Source organism: Glycine soja, chromosome 16 (assembly GCF_004193775.1).
Source record: "Glycine soja cultivar W05 chromosome 16, ASM419377v2, whole genome shotgun sequence".
Lineage (NCBI taxonomy): Eukaryota > Viridiplantae > Streptophyta > Magnoliopsida > Fabales > Fabaceae > Glycine > Glycine soja.
This window is the reverse complement of record NC_041017.1, coordinates 29,348,392-29,369,252: the sequence shown is the minus strand read 5'-3', so window position 1 is coordinate 29,369,252 and position 20,861 is coordinate 29,348,392. Positions and strand designations below refer to the sequence as shown.

Sequence of the window (20,861 nt, the reverse complement as noted above, 5' to 3'; positions counted from 1 at the left end):
GATGTTTTTCATAATTTAATTACAAAAATGTTTTAATGAGGGTATTTTATTTCACGCGTTCATTTGAAATTTGTATGATTTTGATGTAACCTCTGTAGTGTTGGATATATGAGCACTTTCCGTCAGTTGAAGAGTGCAATGCTGATCCGGACTATGATAAGGTGTCACCACGTGCGTGTCGATGGATTGCCACAAAGAATACTGTCAAGAAGATATCTACAGCGACGTAAGGCAATGCCTGGATCGTCTCAGGATTCCAAATGTCTGCTGGATGCCATATGCGGAGCACCGACCAGTCCAGGACTTTCATCCGATTTCATCTTTCTCAGGACAGCTCCGCTAGGGGCCTATTGTTGTCAGATATAGACCGGAGAGGGTTGTGCGCTAGTTCGGCTACATCCAGTGTATTCCTGCACACCCTGTCAATTCATGGGTGTCATTTGATGTCGTAGACGATAGGTGGATGCACTACACAGACCATCTAGCGCCAGCAAGTGACATATGTGTTGTGCCAAGTCAATGTGCGGCCGACTACATCGGCTGGTTCTTCGTGATATCGCATCCACTCATGACTGCACCACAGACATCAGATCCTCCCGAGATGCATATGCGACGCAGCCCAGTCATATCCCTCAGGAGCCAGCACCAGCATCGACACATGCGGATTCTGATGCGGACGAGCCCAGACATGTAGTGCTAAGTGTTACTATTTGGTTATATGTATGCCATTTACTTCAATTGTTTTAATACTAATTTGTATAATTCGTTTGTTTTCTATTTAACATGAGGCTTGCCATTCGATCGCTGACATGTTGGAGCATCATCTCGCCCTAAATAAAGTCACGCCAGGCACATCGACACATGAGGTCATCCTAAAATGCCTCAGGATTGCCAGGGGTGTCACAGAAGACAGCAATGTGTATGTGAGGTCTTGACGTAGGCAGCGCACGGATCAGCAATAGTTTACTCACTTTAGATATTACCAGTTTTGGACAATATATTTGATTGAGCATTTTGTAAATTTTAAGTTATTTTGATTAATAATATTAGTGTTATTTTTCAATTATGTTTAAATTACTTGATCCGAAATTTATACCAAATTCATTTGAAATTCATCGAAATATTATGAATGGAAGTAAGTAAATTAGAAATGTTATATTATTATTGCCTTACTAAATTACAAATATCATTTAAAATTTAAAACATATCTACATTATTTATTACTAATTAATTACTTTAATGATAATTCTGTTTATTTTAATAAAGTTTAAATTTTAATAAAATTCAGTCAAGTGCGGATCAAGTTGATCCGCGAGTGTTCTACGGATCGAGTTGATCCATAAAAGACTTATGGATAAACTTGATCTGCGAGTCCCCTACAGATCAACTTGATCCGCAAAAGACAGGACAGATCAAGTTGATCTGTAGGGGACTCGCGAATCAAGTTGATCCGTAGAAGACTCGCGGATCAACTTGATCCGCAAGCTTCATGCGGATCAACTTGATCCGCCTGTCTTTTTCAGATCAAGTTGATCCGTAGGGGACTCACAGATCAAGTTGATCTGTAAGTCTTTTACGGATCAACTTGATCCGTAAAAGGAAAAAATGCAGGGGCAATTATGGAATTTTTAAAGGATGTTGGGTGCACCAACAATAACATTGGGTGCACCTAGCAACACCCTTGTTCTTATGCTTTTTGACTCTTCACATGAGGATTTCCTAACCTTATATTCTTTATGTTTTCTTTTCCAAAGAAAGTATATTCTTCACTAGTAGATTCTTGTTGGATAATCAATGTTTCCACAAATAAAATTACTCACACCTACAAAGTATCGTGAGAACACAATAAATATTGTAAGATTGTAATCCACCCTAAATTGTGTTATCACTTTACAAACCTGAATATTTGACTCAATGATTACCAGAAGTGATAATAGTCTCACACAAAGACATTTTTTTCTCAATAAAGTGATTTTGTTTCACAATTTCTCTTCTTACACACTCTCTCATTATGTGTATCTTCTCCATTAATTTTCTTCTCTATTTATAGTAAAGATTGTCACCAACTATAATAAATAAGTTTTCTTGGAAGTTGAAACAAAAACAACTTCCAATGCATCCATTCAAATAAGTTTCATATAGTAAAATGCAATCTTTCACTTTGCATTTAAACAAGCTAAACCTTAGTGATAAAAATTCAATTCCCACTATGCATTAAATACACCTTTTCTTTTGGCTTGAAACTCTATAATTCTCTCCCTCAAGCCAAAAGAGAAATATCATTCGATCAATTTGAAAGTGAACAAATTCCCCCTCCAACGGAATTATCTACCAACACTTCTACAACATTAAAAAAATCACTTTCTTCTTCACTTTGCTATCATGATACCTCTTCAAGGTTTGATCATCCAAATAGTAAATGTTATCTTTATTTTTTTATCCTTGCAACACAAAGTATCTTCCCTTGTACACCTTGCATCCCTACTTTGAACCAACATACTTGTGCCCTTGTAATGTTATATTCCCCATAGAAATCATATTGACAACAGCAGAAGGTACAAACCTCACATTTGAGAAAGTTCAAATAACACCATCATGGAGCTTCACCCTCACACTCCCTATGCCTTCAACCATCATTTTTCCACCATTTCCTAACTTAAAATGGTCGAATTCTCCATTGATTTTCAAAGTGTCCAACATCTCTCAATCTCTACAAATATGCTTTTAGGCAGCATAATCCATCACCCATTTTATTTTAGCAACCTCGTCTTTTGCCAAAAACACATCATCTTCATCTTCAACACTTTTTATTACATTAGCTTGAAAGTTTATGCCATCTTTGTTCATATCTCTTAATTTCTTCAAGTCCTCCTTCATTTGTTTGCACCTCACTTGCACATGACCATTCACACCGCAATAGTAACATTATATGTTACTCATATCTTGCTGCGGACACGATTGCGATTTTGATCTTCCTCTTGGCCCATCATGTCTCCTTGAATGATTCCTCTCTCACTCAGACTCCACCATAGCTATTGCATGGTCTTCATAATCAACATTTCAAATTCTCATCATTCTCTTATTTTCTTTAAGAGCGGCGACCACCTCATCCAAATTCAAAGTTGAACTTCCCACAAGCAACATTTGAACTAAAACTTTGAAGGATCTTGGTAGTGAGGTCAACAACAACAATGTTTTCTCCTCATCAAAGAGTTTATCATCTGCATTCAACAATTGGTTTACTAGTTAATTGAACTTGATGATGTGGTCATGGAGATCTCCTCACATCATCATTTTGAGTTGATACAACTGCATCTACAAACAAAAGCAATTGGTTAGCGACTTTGATGCATAGATATTCTCGAGCTTCTCTCATAAGGCCTTGGGTGTTTTCTCCTTCAACATGTAGTGTTTTATCTCAGGAGCAAGGGCTAACTGAATCATGCTTATAGTCTTCCTTTGGATCTTAGTTCACTCAGTTTCATTTATAAAAGTTGACCTCTCATCTTTTATTGCCTGGCCAAGACCTTGCTACACCAAAAAGTCTTGAATAGTACTCTGCCAAATCATAAAATTTAATTTTCCATCAAACAACAGTATCTCGAACCATTGTATGCTCTCGGTCATAGCTCTAATACCACTGTTAGGTAATCAACGCTTTCATAAACAAAATTACACACTAAGAAAAGATTGTGAGAATACAACAAAGATTATAATATTGCAACTCATCCTATATTGTGTTATCACTCTACAAACCTGAGTACCCCACTCAATGGTTACAAAAAGTGATAACACTTTCATACAAAGACACTTTTCTCTCAACAAAGTGACTTTGTTTCACAATCTCTCTTCTCACAAACTCTCTTCTCATGTGTATCGTCTCAACTAATTCTCTTATTTGTTTATAATGAAGATTGTTATCAACTATAATAAATAAGTTATATTGGAAGTTAAAACAAAAATAACTATTCATGCATCCATTCAAATAAGTTTCATCTAGTAAAATAAGCTTCACCTTAGTGGTAAAAATTCAAATCCCGTTATGCATTAAATGCATCTTATTTTTTGACTTAAAATTCTACAATTTCAACATGGGAGGCACCTCATACTCTCTTAAAGTAAGTAACATTCCATAGGATAAGGCGTGGGATTTGCTAGAGTACAGGACTTGGCCTAAATATCTTAATATAAGATAGTTGACATCAACGTTGATCCCATGTAGCAAGTAATAGATAATTGAAAGATCTCGATCAGTTACTTGTTCAAGAGATCATCCTCTTGGTAGAATAACATAGCAGTAGATTTTCTGAAAAATCCTTGTTGTAGAGATGAGGTTGGAAATTGGAAGAGATTATTGCACCATTTGATTCTATTACTTGATCTTTCTCCATATCTTCCTTATTTACTCCTAACTATCCAAAGAAAAATGTGATTTTTCTGCTGAAAAGTTTCCAAATTTTGCTGCCATTTTGTTAATAATATGAGTATTTGTTTCGAATTAAAATCAGAAAAAAAAAAAGTTTCCAAGAATTTTTAATGGTTCCTACGGATTTTGTTGCAGAAAATGTCTACAGGAATATTTAATATTTTTTTGAAAATAATTGATAGGAAAAATGGCAAGTAAAATAACTGATAATTCCACGGGAAAATTTCTGCTTATTTAAAATAACCAAGAATATTAAGTTGTCTTTTTTCTCTCTGATTGGATCCTTCTAAATTGGATTTGGATGTTGTCAATTACTATGAAGACAATGGATTAGAATTTGTCAGAGAAGAACCGTTGAGTGGAACCTTAAGCATGATAATTTGGTATATCATATGCAATAACTATTCTTTGGTTTTCATGTATCTAATATTTGATTTTTCAGAGGCAACTACAAAAATAATCATGTATCATCCTTTTAGTAAGACGACTTTGGTTCTCTCGGAAGCATTACTTTGTGCTCAACGGTAACCTCCTTCGCAGCTTTAAATTTGTTCCTCTTTGTAACAATCAACTTCATGTCTATGCCTTTTTTGAGTGGATTCTCTATATTTATATTTTGAATTCAAATTGCATGGATTCGGTTTTGAATGAAGATAGATAAATTGCTTAATTAAGAATTGGCTTTTTTTTAGGGTTCTTTCTGATTTTGCTTTCATTCTTCTGCTTGATTGAGTGTGAAAATGTTAAACTTTTTTCTAGAACTTTTTCTCAGGATCCTGTTAGAAGTGCAATTATAGATTCCTGCATTCAAGTCGTGGAGGGAGAGCATTAACAGGAAAGTATCTGTACTTTTTCCATATTTTTATATCTTTGATTCTGTCTTCGAAGAGGCAGCAAAATTTATGTATATATTCTACAATTTCCATGTATTCAAATGATTGTACAATAATTTGTCTAACTTGTGGGGAAAATAAAATCAGTATTATTGTTGAAGCAGTATGTTATTGCTGACCAACATATTCATGTGTGCCTACAATATAGTTATTAGATTCATGTGTGCAATCATTTAAAATATAGTGACAAAATTTATGTATATATTCTGCAGTTTCCATGTATTCAAATGATTGTACAATAATGTGTCTAACTTATGGGAAAAATAAAACCAGTATTATTGTTGAAGCAATATGTTATTGTTGACCAACAAATTCATGTGTGCCTACTATATAGTGACATAATTCTTGAATATTTTATACAGTTATTAGATTCAACTCAATCGGTTCTTATATAGGTTGCATGCATGGTTAAGTTTATGGTTCACATCGTGTGCAAACAAGGCAATATTCAATTATCTGATTTACATTTAAATGTTGATTCAAAGTGAACTAAAGACATGTTTTGAGAATTGTGTTAGATGTGACATCACTTATGACCTGGGATTGTTCACGAATTTATGATTTGGGATTCTTGCAATTGGCTTGAAAGGGCGAATGACCACCCCTATTGGAAAAAGGGTCATTCATTAACAATCGTTGAATAGTGCATGCTTGTCAATCATTACACTTCAAGCAAGTTTAAGGGTAGCTGAGTGTGCCTTTCACTATGCCAAGGCTCATGGAAGAGAATGGATTTTTGCCATAATACACAAAGCCAATATCATGCAAAAAGAGTTGATTCACTTATGAGGAAGTTGTGAAGAATCTTGCACTTTTTGTTGTACTAGTAATGCCTAACCTTTATGGTGATATTATCATTGACCTTTGCACTAGTTTGGTTGGGACTTGGGAGATTGGGCTTACCACCATGTTGTAACTTTGGAGAGATAGCAATTCTATTAATATCAATAATATAAATAGAATTACAACAAACAATGCTACAAATTTTAAGTAAGGAGGAATAGCTATGTTGAAAATAAATGTAGTAGTATATAAATAGGTTCACTTCCAAGTTTTGTGGCTGCTATGTAGTAAACCAAAACCAAAACTAACTCATGCCTTTGATATTGGCCAGTGATGCTCTAGCAAGGTTTTGCTCGTCCCTTTGAGAAGAAGAAAAATAGCTAATTAATAATTTATAAATTAGTTTATTTTTCATAAGTTAATTCAAGTAACTTATGAAAATAAGTTATTTAAAATAGTTTATAAAAAATAGGATACTAAAATAAATTTGTTAAACAAAAGCTTTGATCAAAAGAGCTTATAATTAAGCTCCTCATAACCTTACTAAACATAAGTGTTCCATAATATGATATCCTCTTCTTCTCAAAATAAGTGTTGTCTTGGGTTGTTTAACCATAATAAATAAATAAATAAAAGAGAGTATTAATGTTATAAAATTAACCTTAATATTTATGACCTCTGTTATAAAATTTGATCAAATTATGAAAACTCTATTTTGATGTACTTGTCTCGGGATGAGTAGAATAATTCCTTCAAAAATGATTAAAATATGGTCAAAAGCTTGAGAAAGTTGATTGTGTAATCGAATGGAGTTATTTTGATTGGGATTGATAATTTCGATAATTTCATTCGTGCACAAGAAATTGGAAAGCCCGGGAGAATAGGGTATTTTTTATAATTGAAGTATTATTTGACACAATTATGGAGAAGTTATACAAATATAGTTACTAGTACACTACTACAAATAAGACTTTCTAAGTCGATTATTGGGGTCATTCTATGACAATTTTCAACTGTCTTAAATAGAGGTGTTATAAAATTTGGTGGACTATATAACGTCAGTTTTCAACCCGTCTTAGTATATAAGTGTTTCTAAGACGGTTATTTGCATAACCGACTTAGAATGTGTGTTGCTTTCTACATTGGTTATGCGTATAACCATCTTAGAAATGCAATACTCTATCTGGCTTTCTACATCGGTTATGTGTATAACCGTCTTAGAAATGCATTTTTGTATCTGTCTTTATAGATCGGTTATTGAATAATCATCTTAAAAAAGTAACACTGTATTTTGTTTTCTACATCGGTTGTACAAATAACCGCCTTAGTAGCTATGTCATTCTAAGATCGTGTTTTACGTAACCGACTTAGAATTTGAATTTTTTTTTGTGCTATCATAGCTTCTACTACTAGCTTTACCTCATTCCATCAATCCAAAAGATTTGGAGGAATAGATAAATACAATACACACGCATGTTAGTATACAAAATTTATGGACCTCTATTGTGGTCTCAATTTCCTAACTAGAAAATGTAACAAGTTCAAACAATATATATATATATATATATATATATATATATATATATATATATATATATATATATATATATATATATTCAGATTCCTCTAGCATAATTGTAGAAACACATAAATACAAGGAGAAAGAGACCTGCAAGGTTTTCCTGAAGCCATTTTGAATTCTTTGGTAGGTGGCTATCCCACCACCAAGAATACGAGCACCGGGACTCGGAATGAGACAAAGTTGGGATGACTCCAGCAAAGAACAACAACACATCTGGTTTTGATTTGGCTAAAGCTTCATATTGGATCTAGGCAACACTACATGATCATAGATTTTCACCGCTAGAATATTTCTAATTTGAGACCCTTGAGGACTGTTGCACCATGTCTGGTACCTAACTACCTATCATCAAATCAAATAAATGTTAACATTAGTACATTTGATAAGAATTGCTCCAGATTCATGAGAAATCCAACTTTACTCCCATGACTTAATGTATAAGAAAGTTGCAAACTCTTTCCATTCTATTATCTGCCAAATTGGACACAGCTACTCAATGATTTCCGTATACAATTTCAGGTTTTCAATAATTTGAAAAACATTGCTAGGAATTACAGGTGAATAAAATCTGATCAATAGCAGATGTAGTAATCAAAACATAAATTTTAACATGACTCTTGCAATAAACCTATTTGTTATCAACTTTCTGAGTATTACAACATTTGAAGAAGAACTGAATAAGTTGTTCAACTACAACAACCCTTTTTCCAGACATCTTACTCACAGGGCAAAGGCATTTGATAAAGAAAAAATAATAAGATCCATAAGTAGCTGAAAGGTGAAGCATTTTCCCTTCTGTTAAAGGGGAGAAAAACAAATTTCCTAAAAATACTAATCCACAAAAGTAACACGTAATATAATTACATATAAGAATCTTAGATGTAGTTCAAGGTTTTCAGAAACATTTCATAAAGTACAACAAAAAAAAATTGTTGAAAGAAACATGCTTTTGCGAGGGTATTAATGTATTACATAAGAAAAATATTTAAATATTCTCACATTATGCATAAAAAACTTATGCTGCAACTATAAATTGTTAATGATGAGGAAAAATTTAAGAACTCTGCATCACATGAATCGATCAGCTGCTCATTTCCAGGATAAAGCGGAACAGAACTAAAATAACAGAGCTAACATAACTAAACAATGATAAGAAACCATAAGTACTTGATACAAACATGGACAACTGCGAAGAAAGAATGCCCGACAATAATTTGTTTCAAATGTTGCTCGAGTTCCCCAACAATACTGGGAGGCAACTTCCCTAGCATGGGAAGCACAACATCAATTATGAATAGTATACTCTCAAGTAGTTGTGCAACCATGCGATTGTCAACCTGAAAATAAGATATCGGGCACTTTTGTCATTTTGGGATTCTACTTTCTTATAGGCCAAGAAGGAAACTGAGAGAAATATAATGAAATATTAGAGACCAAAACCTACAGGACCAAATAGATCAAGAGTCAAGACCAAAGCAGAAACAATGCCTAATAAGAAAAAATCTCAAGCCATTATATATATTAGGTGCAAGTTTGGGAATAGTGGCTTCTCTCTTAGTTGCTATGTTAGGCCAAGCAAGATACCTTTGTGTTATAGGAAGGGCACGGCTTGTGCCATCTTGGTTAGCCAAAGTGCATCCTTCAACCACCACACCATCGAATGCCACGATCTCTTTGGGTAAGCAAATTTGTTTGTCTTAATTTTGGGATAATTGATCACTTTTTATTTTTATGTATATAATGAGTAGTGATACGGGAAATGATGACTCAGTATTGATCTGCAATAAAATAAAGTTGTAATTTGGGCTAGTAATTAATTAAGGCATTTGTTTAGTAAAGAATCACATATTTAAATTTTGGTTCAATCAAATAACATGTTCAATGAATTCTTATTAGCATAAGTACTTTATAATGTCTTTTCACGTTTCTTAATATGCTATGTTTCTCTAAAGTTCAGTATCAGGATGACTGAGTCACCTAAAAGTTTAATGACATATGATATGTTAATTTCTATGTCCCAAGTTATATAATATATCAACTAGGGATAAATTTAGAAGTATACACAATTATTTGTGCCAGCAGGGCTATCTAACATGTATCTATGCTTTTGCACTTCATTGACAAGTGCGTGAGAGTGAATACATATTGCCATTATTGGCCTTTCTAAACAAGGAAATACCAAATGACACAAAAGAGAGTAACATAAATGTGCATCCAATTAACATTTACAGTAACCTTTGCAGGATTCAAACTATTATTGTCCAATGTCCATAATTTATTGTGATTAACTAGGTAAAATACTCATGTTTAGTGTTTAGAAAACTCAGAAGTTTCTTTCCTTTCAATTTAAGAGAATTAAGAAACAATTATTATGGTAGCAGGTGCCTACAGGAGTACATACCATATTTTGTCCAATTTAATGTAACTAATAAATCCAAAAGAAATTTAAACATGACTTCATTCACAAATCAAGTAAGAAATCACCTATTTAAAAATAATGTTCGTTCCAGATCCACTGCAACCAACTAAGAGAAGCTTCTAAACTATCCCATGCTCAACGTAGTCAGGCAATGTTCTGCTAGCCAGACTGGAGGGTTGTTCTCCCAAAGAATTTGAAGATTTAGAAGGAACTGACAGGAATAGGAAAGAACATACAAGCTTCGTTCCAGCCTAATAGGAATAAATGAAATAAGTTTGTAATAAATAACATTTGGCTGGAAGGAAACAAGGGACAAATACCTCCCCCATCCAAAAAAAAAAAATAAAAGAAAAGAAGTTACCTTTCCCCATATGTCTGCCCATCCTTGCCAGTAAATATAGCCTTAAAAAGTAGCAAAGGTGTTAACTCTTCAAAATGTATCAACTGTACAAGAGCAAAAAGCAAAAACGAAATGGTGAATTTACCTTTCTAAAGGAATTGATCTTGGAAATTGACATTGGTCATTGATACAAGTCTTCCCAAAAACTTGCAGTGTAAGTTTCTTTTTCTATTAGAAAATTACAGTGTTAGTGTAAGAAAAGATAAATGTGGAATTAAAAAAAGATTAAGGAAAAATAAAAGACCTAGGTTTTAACAATCGGAGAAGTCGATGCCGTTTTTGTTGAGGAATATTTTCAATTTTTTTCCTGAACACAGAGAGTGAGAGAAGTGGACGACATTGTAAGAGATGCAGGCAACATGAGAAAGCATAATAGATACCATAGGTATGCAGCGAGATTATAGGAAGATGGGTCGAAAGGATTTCAAAAGCCCAATTGCTCCCAGAGGCACCACCATTTATGTACATTCCCAAAACTACAAAACACAATCTGAATTAATAATTCAATATATGTAGTTTTGCACGGTAAAACTGTCAATTGAAGCACATAAGTGTCCACATCGAAAGTAATAACATGGGGACATTTGGCATCGATATCCTCAGCCTTGAGAGAAGAAACCCGAGTTGATGGATACTCCAAACTCAGCATGGACTCAGTGAACACCTAATCTTGCTAATTAAACTCGTTGAAATCCAAACTCTCTTTTCCATCTTCCAAAACCCTTGACAAGCCAGAACTTCTCCTTTACTTGTCCCAAAACTCAATGGTACTGGAGCTTCTAGTTTCCAGCACTCTCGAACTTCCCCCCAAATCGGACAAATCGCTGGAGTTGTCGTTTCGGGTGGAGAACTTGAACGCGCCAGAGCTGCTTAGCTCGTCGACGTTGCTCTGCGAAGCTCAGTGCTCAAACGCGATCACGGAGGTGGGAGAGACTGTTGTTTCGGACGCTAGCTTGGAAACCCTAGCTTCGGTTTGAAGGGCTTGGTGGTGTTGCAACAGCAAGAGCGGCTGGACGATCGGTGGTGGGGTCTCTGAAGTGTGCGGTGGCACCGTGTGAGTGACTGAGAAAGGGAGTGATACACGCTTTAGGGTTTGGAGGGGAAGAGTGGGGTGCGACGGGGGGTGGAGTGGTTGACAGATGAACGAGAATAAATAGGGTTAGTAACTTAGTAAACATAGGAACCAATACGAAGGTGGTTCTTTCTTCAAACCCGTCGTAGTTTAAGTTTTCAATAATTACGTAAATGCCACCATATTACATTCTAAAGCGAATTTTCATAATCGTCTTAGAATGTGCGTTGTAAAAACTAAATACAATGATCTTAATTACAAAAATGTCACCGCGTCACATTCTAAAACTGTTTTCGTATAACCGTCTTAGAATGTGTGTCGTAAAAAATAAGTTTTTTAGTCGTGGTATTATATCAATATATTTAGATATCCATATACATGTGTCGAAATCATATAATTCCACTACTAGTATTAGAAGTCTATACATAAAATTGGTGACAACCAATTTTTGGGACCAACTACGTATACCATAAAAAATTAACTAAAGATCCAACAGATCATTATGTATATATTTAATTTTCATCTTTTATGAATTCATGACAGTTTATTTTATTACACATTTTTAAACCTTTTACTTTTCCATCTTAATTTTTTCTCAAAATTTTATTTTTCCAATTCCTACTTCTTATTATTATCAAAATTATTTAAAAACAAATCATTAAATTAAAAAAAAACTTTAATTTATCAAAGTTTCCTTATTATCTTACAAACTAGAATATTATTGTAATTCAAATTAATATATTTATCAACATTATAATTGTGATTTGTATTAAATATTAAATAATTTTCTGATAAGTTAAAAATTATGAATTTACTTATTTAATAAATAAAAAAACTCATAATCAAAAATGGATTACAATGACTTACTTGTGTAATGAATAGGGTGAAGAATATAATGACTTATTTGTGTAATGAATTCATACCGTTACATAAAAAAGAATGTTTCCATGACATGAGAGAGAAACACTATTCCCTCGATCTCAAAATAAGAGTTACATTTTTTTTTGAAAGAAAAAATTATATTTCAAAATAAGTTTATGTTAGTTTTTCAATATAATATTTTTTTAATAATACGCCTAATAAATTCTACTTTAGCTTTGTAATGTAATACCAATACTACTCTTCAATTTAATAAAGTTAGTCTTGTAAAATTATTATTATTTTTTATCTATTTATTAATTTTTTTTAATATGATTATTAGTTTTTTAATATGTAAAACAGCCTAAAACGAAATTATTTTGGGATGACGGATTTTGTAGATATAATTGGATTTATTTTTATTTTATTAGGGTTAATTAATTCATTTTTTATCCCACGCTCTCTCAAAAAGATATAACGTTCCTTTTTAATACGGGAGGATTCTGATTTCTGAGCCTTATGTTATAATTTAATAGATGATTAATCTTTTTCTAGGAATAAAATTCTTAAGGTATATAAAATTCCTAAGATATCTTTGAGTCATTTTTTAGATTTTGGTATCAATTATTTAAATTAATAATTTTGTAGTTCATTTATTTGATTTATTTTAATTAAAAGTATTATAAGAATTATTAAACTTTGTTGATCCAATTAAATAATACACGTACACATTATTTTTAAACATGTTAATCAATTCAATTAAATATCAACACGACGGGTTCAGTTAAAAAATATATATATAATAAATAACATTTATTTTTTCATGCAACAATTTTATTTTAAATAGATATTATGGAAAAAATATTAGTATTTAACACATACTTTGTACCTGAACTTTTTTCTTACGAAAACTTTAATTTATACTCAGATGTCATATCATTGATTAAGATAAAATAGTCCGTGTCAATTAATCCGTACAAAATTTTTTATAAAAAAAAAAAAAAACTTAATCCGTACACTTGGTGCTAGAAAATTTTAAGTTTGATTTGTGCTAATTGATCATTTGTATCAATGTGAAGCAGCAGCAAAGGAACCATTTCAAATAAAAAATCATTTTTTTAATGATTCCAATTTTCCAAAAACAAAATTTTCTTATTTCAACAATAATAATTTATTAGCCTCTCTTTCATTTTTTATTAAATAAGCTTTAAGTCTTATAAATTTTATATATTAAAATACTTTTCTTGTATATTTTTCAGTCTTGATCCTTATATTTTCACTAATCTAACTCTTAATAGGAAAAAGTTGCAGAAATCGGATCCTATATGATTAAACCAATAACCAATAGATAAATAAACAATCATTAAAATTAAAATTAATATATATATATATATATATAACCGATATAAATGTTAAACTTAAACCACAAATAAGAAACACTTTAATTACTTATCGAATTATCAATATTTTCTTAAAATATTCTTTCAAGAAAATAATCATTATTTTAAATATAAAATGATCCAATCCAAACTTAATGATCAGTCATCACTTCAATATGTAGTTCGTGGCATCCTGGCATTCGTTAGTTGGATCCTTACCATAATCTCTAATAATGGTCAATAATTGACAAATGACAACGATGGGATAAAACATGCAAAGATGATAGCCACAAAAATAAAACCTTATGAAGAAAAGAGCTTCCGTGCAAAAGGGACGGGCTTGTATTGTTGCGCTGGGGGCCTTGGCCCCCCCTATGTTTTTTATTTTAATTTTTTTTAATATTTGATTGACTAATACTTTTATTTTAAGAGTTTGATTATAGAAATAGTAATATTTAAGAATTTTATTTATTTTTTATGTTCAATAAATTATTCTATTTATTTTTATAGTATTTGTTGTGAAAATACTGACATTCTTTTCCCATTTTAGACAAACATACTGTTTTTTTTTAAAAAAATTATATATATTTCAAATAAAATATTTGAAAACTATTTATTTTTCTTTTTAATAGTTTTTATAATCTATTATTATTTTAAAGGTGATAAATGAGCAGTATTAGTATTACATTATAAAACTACTTGTTATTATAAATCCATAAATATTTTTTGTTGCATATAAGACTCATAATTAATATTCAATAAAATAACTCATATTAAAGCATACACAATTTTAGATGTTAAAAAGTACTGTATTTCATAAAAAAAAAAACACATGTTAAAATATGTTTATTTTTTATATGTAAATATATGGGTGTGGTATGAGTTTCCATCAAAGGCATAGAAGCACAAATTAAAGCATGAGACCCAAAACGAGTGAAATAGAAATTAAAATAATAATAATGGAAGTAGCACAGGCTGTGCACATGAAAGGGGGCCCTGGAGATGCAAGCTATGGAAATCAAGATGTACACTTATTTCAACAAACATTACGCCACAAGTCTTATGAACTACTCGCCTATCCTCTAGCATCAACAGAATAGTGCATTCTAACACAACATGATAAAGCTACGGAGCAACCAAATACACAAAATTTGGAAGTGCAAAAACTGACACATATACCAAATCCGGTTAACCCTTTATTATTGATTCACCTTAATCCCTGCCATATGTTTGTGAAGCTTGCCAAATGAAACTTTTCTCTCCCTCTGAACTAAAACAATAGGTCCTGACGTTACTTTTTAATGGTTTAAAACCACCAAAATAATAATTTGTGGTGGTTTTAAAAATCTAATAACTCAATTAATAAAAAAGGTATATGATTAGAGTTTTTTTTTTTTGCACAGACTATGAGTGTCCCCAACATATTAGGTCAAAGACTAATCCGCTGGTGGTGCGTGATACTGGTCCAAGAAAATTTACATAGTGGGAATCAAATACAAATTCTTCCGCTGAATAGATCATTCACACACATTTAAAGCAACAAGGTATTTACATCATTTCGTCAATCATTTGAGTTACATGAAATATAATTAAAGAAAAGTTGAAAAACTTGCTTAAAAAATCATAAATAATTCAGTAAAAAATCAAATAATTTAGAGACACACAAAGCAATTTAACATTCATTTTACCCAATAAAATGGTTTTGTTTTCCTCATTAGTATATACACTTTGTAAAAATTTGGAAAGTAATGACAAAAGAAAGGAAAAATGATTCAAGGATAAGTTTGGTTACCACTTTAATCTTATATTCGACAAAATATTTAAGTTAGTTTTAAACTTTTTTTATTAGTTGAAAAACTTATTTGATTGCTTGGTAAATAAATTTTTTTAGTAACTTTTAGTATTTTTTGAAATCTCACTTGAAGTGATATTTTTTAAAACGTTAGCTTTGATTCTAACTTTTTATATTTTTTTCTATTTTTATCCTCAATATATTTATCTAATTTCCTAGTTACCATTTTTAAATAAATTATGAATTTATTATATTTTTTGTCATTTTACACTTTTCAACTACTTCAATAGTCAATTTTATCAAACACTTATAAATTAATAAGTTAATTTTTTCAACTTCAACCTAGTTTTGCTCTTGAAATAAGATAAATCAATGCCACATTATACATCATGAAATATATTCTCTGTCAATCCATGGCTACTGATTATTATGTGTCATTGGTTATACAGCAAAAGGCTATTTGTTTGTCAAGGCCAATAAGAGAGGAAGTTAAAAGAAATCTGAGCCTAACTCAACCCTAAAAGCTAGCTCAAGGAGTAAGGGTTGACCCTCACTTATAAAGTCTAATATGGCTTTATTGTTAACCGATGTGGGACTTGGATTATTTCCAGCACACCCCCTCACGCCAAGCACTTCTTGGGCTTGATGCGTGAACAACAAATGGTGGGTGCTTGTCACCACAAGCGAGGGCTAGCGGAAGCGTGGTCCCAAGATCAGAACTGGCTCTGATACCAAGAAGAAATCTGGGTCTAACTCAACCCTAAAAGCTAGCTCATAGAATGAGGGTTGCCCTCACCTTATATGCTATATCTTGACACTATCTCTAGTCAATGTGGGATTTGGATTTTTTTTCTAATTCACCCCCTCACGCCCAGCACTCTTTGGGCTTTGATACTAAGAAGAAATCTGAGCCTAACTCAACCCTAAAAACTAGCTCAAGGGGTGAGGATTGCCCCTCACTTATAAAGTCTAATATGGCTTTATTGTTAGCCAATGTGGGACTTGGATTATTTCCAACACACCCCCTCACGCCAAGCACTTCTTGGACTTGATGCGTGAACAACAAATGGTGGGTGTTTGTCACCACAAGCGAGGGCTAGCGGAAGCGTAGTCCGAGGATCAGAATTGGCTCTGATACCAAGAAGAAATCTAGGCCTAATTGTAACAAGCCTCTGTAGCACACTCCCCAGAAGCTTGACAATTGCAGATTTGGGTTGCTCTTTTGGACCAAACACTTTGTTAGTGGTGTCAGAATTAATCAAGACTGTGGAGAAGCTTTGCCGAGAACTGAACCATAAATCTCCTGAATACAAGGCATTTTTTAATGATCTCCCTGGGAACAACTTCAACAACCTCTTTATGTCCCTTGACATCTTCAAAGAGAATTTGTGTGATAAAATGAAAACTAGGATTGGTCCATGCTACTTCTTTGGGGCTCCCGATTCTTTCTATGACATGCTTTTCCCAAATCGAAGCCTGCATTTTGTCCATTCCTCTTACACAGCCTTCAATGGCTATCTAAGGTAAGTATGTATTCATTAAATATTTTTTTATGGAAATGTTATAATAACTTTTACATAATCACTTGTAAGAAAAGCTTAAATCCACTCCTGATTAATATAATTTTACAGATTGTGCAATTATGGCTCTTCAAAAAAACTTGTTGCATATTTGATATATGGCATTTTTAAAATTTAGTAATTTTAGGCCAATGTTAGCTTGCCATCTCTTTATTTAGCCAAAATTACTCGCATTTAAGTGATGACATGATATTGAGATGTTACCATAACAAATTTAAATATATGTTGTTGTCCTATCAGACATTAGTGAGTTGATATGGTAGTAGAAATCAAAATTTAGACTATCAATGTCTTGTTAGTATATATACGAGTCAAACCATCATATTATCAATCACATCAACATATCATTGTCACTTTATCACTTAGATATCACATTGTCAATTTGTGTTAGAAGATTGAGGACTGACTAATAGTGCATCAAAGTTATTAAATTTTAAAAACATAAAAAAATAAATTTGCAATACAATTTTTTGAGTTTCCAAAATTACACGATCATAAAACTATAAGAACCGAAAATAAATTTAAGCTATAAGAAAATAAAATGAATCCAATTTTTCTTATAAACTAAAATCCAAATTTTCTTATAAACTAAAATTAACTTATTTTACTTCTATTGTAGAAATTTTCCTTAACTTTTCTAAAATTGAGAACATGAGTTGATTGTATCTAATGAAAAATTCAATGCATTTTAAAATTTTTTTTTTCTTATAAATACTTTTGAACAAATTTATCTAAAGAGATCTTACTTCAATTGATAATTGTATTTTGTAGGAGTTAATCTAACTGTTGAATATGTTCTTAATTGTTAACTCCATGATCATGCAAAACTTAAGATAAATAAAACATGTGTAGTTATTTAGTCTTATAATTAATATTTATTTACATTTTAAAAAAATATCAGACATTGAATTGAATTTATTTAATGAAATATCAAACAATTTTAAAATTTTATTAAAATCTGTAAAATTTATCAACTTAATAAGTAATTTTAGTTTAATATTTGAATTTACAAAATTTAATTTGTAGAAAGAATTAGAAGAGAGAAGCCTTTTACTTTTTCTTATATACTTTAAAAAAGCAACTTTTCTAAGTGATATGGAATTCGCCACAAGACATAGAAGATTCGTGATTAAGAGAAAGTAGAAAGAGAAAATAGAGAGAAGATTAGAGAAAAATGTTTCTTGTATTATTGTATTAATGTGTATTATGTTAGAAAATAAAATAAAATGAAAGAAAATAAATAAGAAGAAAATTGAAAAGCCTTTAATTAAATAACAAAATAATAGTAGCAAAATAACTATAATTGGAAACACATGAATTAACAATGCATTATATCATACAATAAGCACAAGAAAAAAATAAATCAGGGAAAAAATTATTTAACTTGGGTTGAAGCGTACAAACACTATCCTTAGAGAGAAAACACCTCGATAGGAAAATTTGTTTGCACTCCTCTCCCAAGATACGACAACCCGTTGGTTCCGATCGTGTGCAGCGAAAGGATCCCCAAACCAACACCAATGCTCTTGCTCTCAAGAAATAAGTTTTTTTAGGAGAAGAAAGATGAAATTTTTGGGAGAAAAGAATCTAGACTGTTTACTTGTTCCTATTTTTTAGGAAAGAGGAAAAAGATATATATAGACATTTATGAAACAATAAATTATGACCATCAGAAAATATGACCATTGGATAACAATTTAGAGGTATCAAAACAAACTTAACACACTGTTGACTCATTAAAACAAAATATTAAAAAAATATAAAATAAATATTTTATTTTATAAAATATAATTAATATAAATAATATATATTTATAAATTTTAAATTATAACACAAATATTTACCAACATTCCCCCACATAATTTAAAATTTTAAAATATATTTTTTAAAAGATAACTTGTATAGAAACATATATAAGAGAAAAAGCATGTGATATTGTATTTCGGTATAAGGAACCTTCCGGGTTTGAGCCTTATACCTAATGTTTATGAACTTCCACCCGAGAAAAATATAATGACTTAATTGTCTTGAACTACATATTCTTTAACCGGACTTTAGTACACAGCCCCTACAATATTGGCGTTCAATACGGTTCTAATCAGTGGTAGCACGTTACATGATCTTGCGCTTGTATCTTGTTTCGTGAGTGTCACTTAGAGATTAACCCATATCTCACAGTGGCGGTCCCACCATCACACTTACTAGGTGAATCCTCAAAGAGTGGGTTGTGACCCCCACCCCTACAATAATTGTCATCGAATTCATTAAGAGGTATTTTTTTATACCAAAAATACGCATATATAAATACCTCAACCTTAATATTGCCACAATTTATAATACACCTTGTCATAGGAATGAGAAACAGAACAGTTTCGCCAAATTTCATTTTGGTGTACTTTAGTCAACAAACAATTTCGTTGTTACCCGTTGAACTCCATTCATGGGATCACCAATCACACGGAGACGGGTGTTCATTGTTGTAACTAAATAATGGGCTTTAGTCTCATTCCCCTGAACGACTCAAGTACTTGTTGGCGCATCAACCATTTTATGAGCGGATTTGCAATATTGTTTTCTGACCTGACAAAGTCAAGAGAAATGACACCATGAGAAATCAAATTTCTAATAGAGTTATGTTTCACTCTTAAGTGTCTTCTTTTTTCATTAAAACTTTTGCTAGTAACTTTAGATATAGCAACTTGACAATCAGAATGCATTGGAATTGGAGGTATAGGCTTATTCAACAATGACAAATCGCATAATAAATTTTTAAGAAATTCGGCCTCACTAGTAGCAATATCTAAAGCAATAATTTTTGCTTTCATGTGAAATAATAGTTTGTCTAGTAGATTTTCATGATACTGCACAACCAGCTAAAGTAAAGACATAACCATTTGTCAATTTTGTTTCATCAAAATCAAAAATTCAATTTGCATCACTAAACCTCTCAATTACTTTCCAATCTACCAACTGCATATGCAATGTCAGGTAGGCCTAGAGAAGTTTGTTAAATGCAACAAAAACCAATAATTTGATAATATTTATATGAAAAAAAAATTAGTTTACTCAAATTTTTCTTTAACTTAGTGGATGAGTCATGAGGAATAAAAACATGTTTCATATCAAAATAATTAAACTTTCTCAATAGCTTTTCAATATACTGCGATTGGGTTAAAACTATGCCATCATTTTCTTTATAAGCTTAATACCCAAAATCACATATACAGGACCAAGGTCCTTCATATCAAAATTTCTAGACAAGAAGACTTCACATCATTTATGAAATACATATTATTACCAAATATCAATATGCCATCCAAATACAAACATAAAATGACACATCCATTATCATCAAATTGTTTCACATACACACATTTATTACTATCATTAATTTGAAAATCATACAAAAGAACAACTTGATCAAACATTTTGTGTCATTGCTTTAGAGCTTGTTTTAAATCATATAAAAATTTAACAATTTATTTTTCAAGGAAAAACATTTTCAAATAACGTGACATCTCTAGATTCTATAAGTAATATTATGTAAAGAATATCCAACAAAAATACAATTAAAATTTTTTTTTATCAATTTTTCTTTTCTTATTAATAAGGATGTTAACCTTTACTAGACCCCTCCACATTTTAAGATATTTCAGATTTGATTCTCTTTTTCTCCA

The 20,861-nt window shown here is 31.5% G+C and overlaps 1 long non-coding RNA gene and 1 pseudogene across 3 annotated transcripts; one reads left to right on the top strand and one right to left on the bottom strand.

The window, feature by feature from the left end:
• Positions 1-7,748: 7,748 nt before the first annotated feature.
• LOC114389108 lies at positions 7,749-11,634 on the bottom strand. 3 transcript variants are annotated; one of them, XR_003661696.1, is made up of 8 exons: positions 10,884-11,634; positions 10,748-10,810; positions 10,589-10,671; positions 10,465-10,505; positions 10,169-10,354; positions 9,269-9,462; positions 8,863-9,021; positions 7,749-8,026 (listed from the first exon to the last, which is right to left on the bottom strand). It is a non-coding gene; the product is annotated as an uncharacterized LOC114389108 (long non-coding RNA). The 3 variants fall into 3 exon arrangements; XR_003661695.1 differs by having other exon boundaries at positions 10,748-11,634; XR_003661697.1 differs by lacking the exon at positions 9,269-9,462 and having other exon boundaries at positions 10,748-11,634.
• A 3,137-nt stretch (positions 11,635-14,771) lies between these two features.
• Positions 14,772-17,967, top strand: LOC114389939 (annotated as a pseudogene).
• The last annotated feature ends 2,894 nt before the right edge of the window (positions 17,968-20,861 follow it).